At 39.5% G+C, this 12,348-nt stretch overlaps 1 pseudogene; it reads left to right on the forward strand.

Annotated features, from left to right (window-relative positions):
* The first annotated feature begins 4,527 nt into the window (after positions 1-4,527).
* Positions 4,528-7,974, forward strand: LOC147418399 (uncharacterized; annotated as a pseudogene).
* The last annotated feature ends 4,374 nt before the right edge of the window (positions 7,975-12,348 follow it).

Genomic DNA, 12,348 nt, shown 5'->3' on the forward strand with positions numbered 1-12,348 from the left:
TTCTGAATATGCTATTTGATACAAGGTTTATGCCAACTAGCATGAGTATGCTAGTTAGCATACCTAGTGAACTTACAGAGTATGGAGGAATCCCTATCCCCGAGAAAATACTTCCGAGCGAACAAGAAACCGAGCGGATATATACAATAGAAAAGAGCATATCAACATTGCAATAGTTCAGATATTGAACTTAGAGTAGCAAAATGAACCGATCACATATTAATTTTTTTTTATTAAAAGAACCATGCACCCACATCTAATTCATTGTTACATACTCAAAAAAATGCTCAAAACCTTAGATATTCTCCCGCACAGCAGGGCTCATGATAGGATCACAAAAGACATAAAAAGCAAAACCTTCACACCGAAAGGCACGGCTCTAGGGGTCATCATAGCTAGACAAAAAACCCACAACGACAATTCATATGACATACAAAAACTTCACATAGAGCACACAACTTGATCTACTACTGCATGTTCGGTCGTACTCCACCGAGAGCTTTAAAGAGCTCTACGTTTTTCAAAGATGCTTGGTGCATGAACTCATGGGCATGAGAGTCCAAACCTAGAACTTGGAGAAACACATAGTATATATGCTTACATGGCACATATGTTAGCCTCTTAGACACTCATCTTTTGAATATATTCACAAGTGCACCTTGGAAAATCTGATAATGTCACAGAGTATGAAACTCCCTTTGTCCTTGAGCCCTTTGTGCCAACATATAAAACATGTGTTTCATTGCACACAATAATAACTTCTTTAATTAATTATGCTACCAAGCATGTGCCCAAATCAATTCTTGTCTGAAATTCCTTTGTTAGTCTGATCGCCACTTGACAACCTTGTCATCCCTATATCTTGGTCGAAAGGCACTCGGAACTCTATTTGCATCTCGAATCCCCCCATCTGGAACTACACCACTTGATCCATGTTGTTGATGAAGCACAAATCCATTAACTTGTAGCTGTTCTGCCTCATATGGTAGAAGATTAGTGCCCTCAATGACATGCCATATGCCTGCGGTGGGTGTTCCCACCACCATGTCATGAATTTTCCATGTATGCAAATTATTAGCATTGCAAAACCAGACATAACCCTCTACCATCCCCCCTGGATTCGACCCCGATGAGGGATATTTTCTCCGACCCCAAAAACAAGGTGCAACAACCCCTCTCTTAATGTCATTAGAGCCTTCATTAATGAATCTTCCACATCTCTCTGTTTGATCATGCAAGATCCCAAAACATGCCCCTCTTGCGTCCGGGTTCAGTCCTCCTAATCGCCCATACCATCTTTGCAACGTTCACCTTTGGCCAATATTTTGTATCCCCTTGTACATTTGCATGCCTTTTTCCACTAATGTGTTCAGTAACTGTAACAAACTCAGGTCTGTGGCTATCCCCCTCTAGCACAACACCACCATCCGCAAAGATTGGCCTCTTTATCTTCACACTCTTCTCCCTGCTATATGAACTATTCATCTCTGGACTTTGCAAACCCATTTCTTCCATCAAAGAGTGAGTGAGATTGACCAATTTTGTAGCACCCGAAGTAGTTTTTAAAGAATCTCTGGGCAAGGTCTTGTACACCGGGACCATTGCATGTCTTTGCACCTTTAAGGTAAGCATTATACTTAACACTTTGTAGCACTGCCATTGCCATGTCTGCCCGTGCAGCTTCATACAAACTAATTTTTTCTTTGAAACCAAAGCATGCCCACATGCTAGCATGTTTGCTCTCAAACAAGTTAGTGTTTGGGATAAAAATGTCAGACTCATTTTGCATAACAAATCGTCCTCCTCAATGCAAAACTTTGACATCCCACCAAGCCAACCAAGTCTCTAGACATGAAATCTCTCCATCAATAGCATGTCCAGCTCTCCAATAGCGACGAAGTTCTCCCTTGCAGATTTCTGCTTGATTCTCTGACGATGCATTTCCCCAATTGCGGCATTTAATCTTGTGTTCTTCTTGAGAGGAAGGCTTAATGCACTTAGCAGTATAATGGATCATGGATTGATCCCAGTGGAACACACATGATTGTTCTTTGGCAGGCATAGACTTATTAGGACCTCCAAAATGAACGATTCTGGCTGCTATCCAATTTGCATTTGCTTCATCAACCATAAAGCCTCTAAATTCGGGCTTATCATACCCTTGGACTTCAACAACCTTATTGAGCATTCTCCAAAACTCTATTTGTGCAAACTTATTCTCCAAAGGAAATTCACATGTTGCAATTGTCAAAAGTTCACGTACAAACGGATCGTAAACATGTGCAGACATTGTTGGCCATCCATGAATACGATGCACATGATCAAAGTGCACCCACATGTGTTCCAAGTTTCCACCCGGACGCATTCGATCAACTAGATCAACCCCATAGCCCAGACCAATGGTTGACATCTTAAATACATGTGGCTGGTTGTCCATCTCCAAGCTGGCCAGGATAAAAGAACATCATGAATGAATGGATGTCTATTCTTGCTCTTTAGATCAAGCACAGCTTTTGAACCTTTTGCACTTATGTTTTTTGATCGTTTGGCACATTCCAAGCTTCTCTCAATCCTTCGCTTGTTTGACGAAGGTGTGATTTTGTCAAGAAATTCAACAAACTCACAATCTTCAATACATTTGGTGTTTTCAGCATTCTCCATGACGAGCTTTTCCATTATAAAATCTTGAGCGGCTGTACGCTCCAACTTCTTTGCAGTAGTGAATGGATCTACAAAATCACGAGTTTGTAGCATTGATGCAACTTTTTCTTCATTTGATCTAGACCTTCCTGGTCCACATGGATGGTGATGCTCACTTAAATGTAGCACGCATCGGGTCCAACTATGTTTATCTCTTGGCATACAATGATAAATAGCTGCAGGACGTATGGACACACATTCAGGCATCTAGAGCAATGACTGCATATCAAGGTTCCATAGTCAGATGTAAGCATTCCTAGAGGGGAAGGCTTTGAAAGACGACCACGCCAGTGAACCTCATTATATATTCCAGTCCTTAGATAATATGGACAATCAATGTTATGACAACACAAGTGATCCGAGCATCGACTGAACTAAACAATGCTAGGGAAAGTGTCACTACTACATGTGACATATTATGCCCACATGTGACTATCATGTCTTTGTTCCATCCCAGTCATTCTACTAGCATCACGAGAAGGTGGCAACTCAAACGCAACATAACCATGATAATGCACAGGAAGCTCTTGAACCTGAATGATATTCTTTGCTTGTTTTAGTGCCAGATAAAGATTGCTTTGCAAAGGCATTGAACGTATGATTTCAAGTACGCTTGAAGAACCAAGATTCTCAAACTCATCAGATTCCAAATCAACTATTGCTGGTGCAGACTTGATTCTACTGCCATGTGTAGTAGTCTGATTTGAATCAATGCAAACCTTGAACAACTGACACTGGTCATGATTTAGAAGGAAAACCTCATCACCATGAGCAGATTCAATTGCTTCGATTTTCACTTGGTCTCCAAAAGTCAAAGGATGCAAATTAAAGGTAGTAGTTAATTTGAAATGTTGTCGCACAGAGGCTACAAGTAGGGCATATGTGCTACCTTCAAACAGAAGAACAAGCTTATGGCCACCCTGTGTCCATAGATTGTGATATGTCTAGCCATCACATAAAACAATTTTAATGGAAGTGGGTGCAGTAGGATCACCGCTCAACAAGTGTGGGATAATGGAGTTACGGGGCTGGGCAATATAGAAATCAACCAAAGTGGGGGAATTGAAATAGGCCAAAGTAAATAATCGATTTAGTTGTAGAGTATGATGGTAGAGATGTCTCAACCGTCCAGCATCTAAGAACCATTCCTATCAATCATGCAAAATTTGCTTTTATTTGTCACGTTCGAGCTGGTCGTTTGTTCAAGTCAACTTAGATATGTTTTATGATTGAGAGCGTCCACGATATTTTGGGATTTTTTAAAAATTAGAACGGCATTTAGGGCAGTATAAATTGGAACGGAATTTAGAGTAGTGATGTCAAATTATTGGGGATATTTAGAGAAATTTAAAAATCTGAGGGTTTTTTTGGGAGCTTCCATAAGTCTGAGGGCTTAAAACTTAGGGAAATTTACCAAAATACCTCTCTAATTTGTGGAAATTCTTAGAATTGCCCCTCAAATTTCAAAAATTACCTAAATATGCTAAATATTTTGTCAAAAACTTCTCGAATGTCCTGCAAATTTTCCAAAATTCCCAAAATAGCTCAGGTTGTGAGATTAATTTTCCCAAAGATAAATAAATTTGTAGCTTTTTTAGAAAAGATACTAAAGCTAAAGTTAAGCTCATTATGTAGCCACCCAAAATAGAGGGTTCTTTTGGGAATTTCAACAAATTATAGGGGTAGTAGTATTGGGGTAAGAATCCCTTAAAAAAGACGTTGAAATGTTTTCCCTGTGGCTTGCAACAGACATTCTGCGCCGGACGCTTGCGATAGAGAGCTAGACACAGAGGTCCGAAACAAAGGCTTCCACCTGCTACAACTAGAATGCGTTGGCGTGTGCTCGTTGCACAAGCTCACATTGTCAAACACGCTGTCAAACTGCGTTGCTCATTCGACTTGGCTCCTTGTGCTACAAGCTTCTCCGTCTCGGGCTACGATCCTAGTTTTGCCTACGGAGCTCCACAAACAGCACCAATAGCTACATCCACTCAATGCCGGCATTTCCAGAAGGCTTGTCCAGAATGTAGGCTTGTGAAAAAACAAGGGTATTTTTTTACTTCTTGTTTCTTTTTTGGACGGATTTACTCATTTTCTCTTAAGGGCGGAAGTAGCAAGTGATTGCTTGATAGAAAAGGACATACCAATGAATTAAGAAGTGATTGCTTGATAGAAAGGAAGTAATACTGCAATGTGGGAATTGATGCTAAGATAGCAATTTTGGAATTGATTGATGCATAGAAACGAAGTAACATATCTACACTTATTGATTAAATTTATGCTTACATAGCTCACATGGATTGTATACGTTGAGGGAGCAAAGCTGCTACTTGGTCGTGGGCGGGCTGACTCTAGCAAAACTTGCATTCTTGTAGTGATCACACACTAGCACACGGTCCTATCGATAGGTACAATATTGGATTTCAAACAGGATTTAAATTTTCTCATTGTATTATGTTTGGTTTGTTTAGCCAATTTTTGCTCACTAGTAGCTTTCAATGTAGTGCTACTTATGACTTAGTTAAGCTTAGGCAATGTATGTAGCCATTAAAGTTTAGCTTTGGCTTCAAAGATAGTGTTGTTATGTGTAGGCCAATTCACGACAAGGGCTGTCAATGGCATGCAAAAATGCTACATCGGCTCGAAGAGGACTTCCCCCTGCTAGGTGTTTCAAAGTTTTGATTTTCTGCATTTTGGTAATAATATTTGAATAAGTAGATAACCACTTGTTATATTGGCATCAAAACTCCAAAATATTACAAGCTTTGTCTCTTTATCAAACTTGGATATCTTATTCTGCTAGAGAGGTATCTTATGGGAATGGTATATTTTAAAATAATGCTCTAGATATAAATCTTTATGTGTTCCATAACAATACTTTATGTTTCATTTATCTGTTTGCGACATCAATTGATTACTTTTTGAAGGCTATTAAAAAAGTTGAATTGTTTATTCACTTTGGATCAGTCCTAGATCCGGTGGTCGTGCCCAAAGAGGGAGGAGTTGTCATGGTGTCTCTTATGGTCAAGTCGACAGTAGTGATGAAGTCTCCTTGGTTTCTGCTACTATCATGGTTGAGGAGTTAGAAACACAAGAAGAGGAGATTCTATCAATGGACATGGGACAGGGATCTTTACATGAGATCGATGAGACACTAGCCCCTGAAGAGAATGGGTTGCAGATAGTCCCATAAGAGATAAGGGATGAGGTTAGTGCAGCGGTAGAAATGGAGGATGAGCAAAACATCTTCATACATAGGGGTGCAGGTATTCTTGAGAGCACTCATATATTTAGCTGCTTTGATTGTCCCTCCATTCGCTTGTGCAGATTGATTTCATATGCAAGGGTGAGAGGGTTGAGAGATGACCTTGGTGGTTTGAAGTCTGCCTTCGTGAAACAAGGCTATATGCCAAAAAAAGGAGCTTTTGTTGTCTCTTTATTGACATGCAAAAGAGAGGAGAGCTTCGTGACAAGTATGCTAATAGTTTCTATCTGTGTGCCATTGTTTACGTTCTTTGGATTCTGTTTGAAATTTAACTTTTTTGGATACTCAAGATGAGATCAAGGCAACATGGGGACCTCTATGGAATGACATCAATAATGAATTTGAATGTGAACTAAAAAAGAAAACCAAGTTTCAAGATCTTATCAATCACATGTTCTATGTTTGGGAAGGGAATCACCGTACTGTGGCATGGACAGAGGCAATTAAAGAAAGGTTCTCCACTTTAAAGGAGAAGCATTGTCGTGTTTTTGCACTATCATAGATCCTACCAAAGTGCCACAGATTGCATTGCTAAGTAGTTTGCAAAGAAGGAACTTGTAAGTGTTTTGCTTGTGCAAGCTTTGCTAGTATTTAAGTTATTGTATCTTGAATGCTAACATGATATATTAATGCAACATGAATACTCATGCTCTGGTTGCTACTCATCTTCGTGATGAAATCGTTAATACCACACACATTTGTGAGGCGGATCATGTGATATACTTAAATGGTTTACCTGAAAAGGATCAAAATCTTATTTTCGTCGTACGAAAAAAGTATGCCAAAGGTTGAAGAGCCTTGGTATCCGCTCACTCGACGTTACCTTGGTAGATTGGCCTATGATGTATGTTTCAAATCACATGCTTTTTTTTGTCATTAGCATGCATGATTATTAATAAGTTCATGCTTATTTTGAATTTTAGATTCAAATGACAAAAGAGAAAGAGAAGACAGTGTCGAATGTGAAGCATGGTTTGTTTGAAGAAAATTTCAAAAAGTAAGAGGAGAGAATTCATCAGGAGATCAACACAAATATCAAGTTCGCATTGGGAAGGTACTTTATTTGTTTGCATCTACTCTTTGTTGGTGAGAAATGTTACAATACATAACTAGAGGAAATTTCATTTTCATACTTACATTGCAGTTACTTAACATTGTGGACCCTAACCTTGGGACGGACTGGCTGGCAAGGGTTTTGTATCTGAAATGGGGTAATGATAGCTAGGCTACATTGGAGAAATTGAACTTAATAGCACTTCAAGATGCTCCTTTTCAAAACAAGATTATTGGGTTTATTCGCTTGAGGCAGACAAGATTACAAGGGGAGCATATGGTCTTAAGAAAGGAGATCACGTCCTTTGCAAGTAAGATTATCGTGGATAATTAATCTTGAATATGTTATTCTATCTTATTTTTTCTCTCACTCTTTTTGGGATTGTAGGTGGCTTCGTAGAGAGGGTTTTTTGGCATGAGTCTTTGAAAGGGCATTTCAGATTGTGTGAGATCTTATGGATGTGCCTGGCGTTGTGCCTCTGCCACGTGACTCTACCCTTGCATTCTATTTTGAGGAGATAAAATTTGAAGTAGGCCCTTGTTGTTTCCGATTGAAGTGTCTCTTGCAGCAAAGACGAAAGATGTTGAGAAACAAGCATTGAAGAAGGTAGATACATTACGAATAGCAGCACAACGTTTGGCTTTCAGGTGGACAATTTATTAATTGCAATTTTATTAGTTTGTTGTGTCTTTGTGAAGAGCTTCATGTAACTTGTTCATTGTTCATTGTAGATTCTTTATGTTTTTGGTATCCAAGAATGTATTACCTGCCATGCCCTTTTTGGTAAGATAATGGACTCAAATGGATACTCAACACACCTGCATGTACCCCTCTAGTATGTGCGAATTGACTCCATGGGAGATTGAGAATTGTCCATGGTGGATAGATATGGAAAAAGGGCATGTTCTTGGTCATGAAAGAGAGCTATATATGACGATGTCGAGGGATATTGTAATGCAAAATCCACCAGTAGATAGACGAGCGTAGAGATATGTAGGTATGTTTCACTCTTGGGCATACCAAACAATCATAAGCTAGTAGTATTTTGATTTAAATTGTTTTTTTTAAGATGCACGCAACTCTCACAAGAAAAGGAAACATTTGTGGATACGATTGTAGAGGAGGATGTGGACACAATGCCTGGTATGCCTTATGAACGTTTGTTAATGCTTTCCTAAACTATGCTTCATAGATGGCTTACTTAATCTTGTTGTGATGCTCCAGTGTCTTCTGGCACAGTCATGGCTAGTAAGACTATCTCATTTTTTTATCTTGTGGAGTCTCCACTAAATAAAATATCTAGTTCTATTGACACACGGTGCATGGCCATAGTGGGGGACTACATTTCCATTTTTCTCGTAGACTTCAAAGCGAGGGTCCGAAATCCGACATGGATCCTCGTACATGAGCATCTTTCATAGGCATGTTCGGAGGCTACACTATATACTCGCGGGGGGAGGGTCGTCCATGGGTTGCTAATTTTATTTTCTTGGATCTCCCTTTTGGTGGGTCCCTGGTAGGATCCTCTACTCTACCTACCTGAGACATTTTCACTCAGGTCATGTACGTTTTGGATTTCATTTGGCATTCTCGACGCTAGCAAATTCAGGCTGGCTTCTAATCATGGTGTCTACGGTGGGTGAGTGTTGTTTATGATCATGCCATAAGATAGTTATAATCATTGTAAGTGTTTTGAATAATTAATGCTTTGAATAGGAGAGGCCATTGGGTGGGTGGAGAGGTTTTGTCGTGCTGCAGAGATATTTGTTCATCGATGTATTGTAGTACTCCACAATGGAGCCTATGGTTATTTTGAGATTTTTGGGGGTCCCATGGAAGTGACATAATTGCTTTGTATTCATATTCCAATGCTTTATGTTGTTTCCTTCTCTAACAGTGCCTCTTGTGTTACAGTGTCTTTGCTCTGTGCTATTTGTGGTTCATTGAGTAGGTATGTGTCCACCATCCTTCGTAGCAGAGAGTACTGCCCTATTTTCTCACCTTGGCATGCAGTCATTGGATTCTTTTATGATGCATCGAGCTCTCTCAAGCAAGATCATCATCGGGCGTGCCATTGCGAGGTGGATTGCAGCGGAGTCATTCTTTTGTTGCATGCTTTGTGGAGCTCCTTTGTCATCATGGAGGCATTTGCTTGGAGCTTGGATGTGGTATAGCCCCTGCCGTGGCGGCTTGTGTGGGGTCAGGACGGACATGTGTTGCACTTGACATTGATGAGCCATTGATTTTAGGATATGTGCTACCATTACTCCGTCGTAGAAAACGAAGCAAAGAGGATCCCTCCACCTCCTTAGATAATGATGATGAGAGTGACATGCCATCACGTGTGAATCCCTTTGATGACTAGTGAGGCCCACCTCTTACTATGACATTGACATTGCTTATGCTTTTTGTTATCTTTTTTATGTCAACATTGGTATTTATAAATCATCTATATTTCTTCTATGTCTTGTTTAGCATTTTGCCTTGATGCATTTTCTTGTTGGTTGCAAGTTCCATGCCGGTCTACGTAGAGGAGATGGCTTGGACCATGGCGGCGGACATGCAACACGATTCTAAAATCTGTGAGACGGGTCGAAGGCGCAATTTCTACATCGACAATGAGTGTGAGAAGTGAGGGATTTGTAGCATTGGATATTAGAATTGAAATTCATGTCTTGTTGTTTTCATATGGTTCTCATCATGTTTTGATAGAAACTTTTGAGTTAATGTTCTAATGTTTTTTGAGTGGTGAATGAGAAGTATTCACTCTTTAATAAATTTTTGAGTGGTGAATGAGAAGTATTCACTCTTTAATAAATTTTGGTTAGAATTTCAAATCCTCCTATGAGGTGCCGTAAAGGGCTAATGGTTTGTTTTGAAATATTGATCCATGTACAAAGGAAGCTCTGTCCATTTTTTTTTTCCAAAAACTACTATTATGTTTTGCTTTGATTTCTTGTTAGGTTCATATATATGCATTGACAATGCGTCAAAGGTGGAAAGTCTACATCAACATCGAGTGTCACTAATTATAAGAACTAAAAAATTTGTAGCATTGATGTTAGAATTAAAATTCATGTCTTGTTATTTTCATATGGTTCTCGTCATATTTTGATAGAAGCTTTTGAGTTAATGTTCTAATGTTTTGAGTTGTGGATGAGAAGTCTTCACTCTTTGGAACAATTTGGTTATAATTTCAAATCCTCCTGTGAGGTGCCTTAAAAGGATAATGGGTTTGTTTTGAAATATTGATCCATGTACAAAGGAAGATTTGTCCACTTTTTTTTTTCAAAAACTAGTATTACGTTTTGCTTTGTTTTCTTGTTAGGTCACATGCATTGAGAATGTGTCGGAGGCGGAAAGTCTACATCGAAAATGCATGTTACTAATCATAAGAATTGAGAAAGTTGTAGCATGGATGTTAGAATTAAAATTCATGTCTTGTTGTTTTCTTATGGTTCTTGCTATGTTTTGGTAGAAACTTTTGAGTTAGGCCATATGCATTGACAACGCCACCATCATAGATATTCACTCGGGTTCTAGTATGCTCGCTCATGATTGCTCGGGCTATGGTAGGACTCTAGAGTATGCTGGTTAGCACAATATTCAAGGTTTAGCATTAACAGTATGCTAGTTAGCATGCCTAGGGATCTTACAGAGTATGTTGGTTATCACAATATTCAACGTTTAGCTTTATGAGTATGCTAGTTAGCATGCCTAGTGATCTTATAGAGTATATTGGTTAGCACAATATTTATGGTTTAGCATTAATGGTATGCTAGCTAGCATGCTTAGTGATCTTATAGAGTATGCTAGTTAGCACAATTTTCAGGGTTTAGCATTACATGAGTATGCTAGTTAGAATGCCTAGTGATCTTACAGAGTATGCTAGTTAGCACAATTTTCAGGGTTTAGCATTAATGGTATGCTAGCTAGCATGCTTAGTGATCTTATTAGTATATTGGTTAGCACAATATTTATGGTTTAGCATTAATGGTATGCTAGCTAGCATGCTTAGTGATCTTATAGAGTATGCTAGTTAGCACAATTTTCAGGGTTTAGCATTACATGAGTATGCTAGTTAGCATGCCTAGTGATCTTACAGAGTATGCTAGTTAACACAATATTCAGGATTTAGCATTATGAGTATGCTAGTTAGCATGCCTACTGATCCTACAAATTATGCAGGCTAGCACAATATTCAGGGTTTAGCACTATGTGTATGCTAGTTAGCATGCCTAGTGATCTTACAGAGTATGCTGGTTAGCACAATATTCAAGGGTCTTTCATTATGAGTATGCTAGTTAACATGCCTAGTGAGGCTAGCTAGCAAAATATTCAAGGTTTAGCATTATGAGTATGCTAGCTAGCATACCTAGTGATCCTATAGAGTATGCTGGCCAGTACAATATTCAGGGTTTAGCATTATGAGTATGCTAGTTAGTATACCTAGTGATCGCACTAACATAATGTCAATGCTCAGGGAAGTGACTCGGATGGGGTATGGAGACTCTTTGAGGGTGTAAATCTCAAGACGTTGTGAAGGATTGGGGGGTTGGCCTCTACAACACCTCAAACCAACACCAAGAAAAGAGGATGAAGAGTATAGCTCTCTCGAGATAATATGGGCTGATCTTCTCTCACTAATTTTCTCAATTTCACACACACTCAACCTCGACTAGCCTCGACTAGCTCCCCTCTACACTGCTACAACTCCCACTACACTCCATTGCACTCAAAGACACCAAGGAAGCAATAAAATCAAGGAAAAAAGTGAGAAAAAAAACATGGAAATCTCTGCACTTTTGAACATAACTCAAAGAGCTTCACTTCTTTTCAAACGCCCTTCCATGTGCTAGTAGGGCTTCCATAGGCGCTCCCATATATACACATAGCTTGACCAAAACCCACTCAAATCAAGCTTAATTTGAAAATCCACAAAGTTCAGCAAAAAAAATCGAAAAAGGTGATGGAAAACTTGGGGGAAACCTTGCCCTTTGATATATGTACAAGCAAGGCATTGCAGCACATAGTTTGCCCTCGACTAGCTGCACCACAAGGAGCTGCACACACCATAGCCACCATACCTCAAAACAAGATGAAGAGAGGTCAATATGCAGAGCTAAGCACCCACTTTCATCAGCCCATTGATGAGAGACACACTCTCAACTCACCACATCGGGCCCTCGACTAGCAAGACAGGCTGCTCTACTCCCAAACGCCTCTATCCCTCGCGGCAATCAGGGCTTCTTGCTGCTAGATCTTCCTCTGTCAAATCCCCCACTCACTCATGACCTCAAGCTGATAAAAACTCAGTTTTGTTCCTATT

This window comes from Adiantum capillus-veneris, chromosome 30 (genome assembly GCF_014529385.1).
Source record: "Adiantum capillus-veneris isolate H3 chromosome 30, ASM1452938v2, whole genome shotgun sequence".
NCBI lineage: Eukaryota > Viridiplantae > Streptophyta > Polypodiopsida > Polypodiales > Pteridaceae > Adiantum > Adiantum capillus-veneris.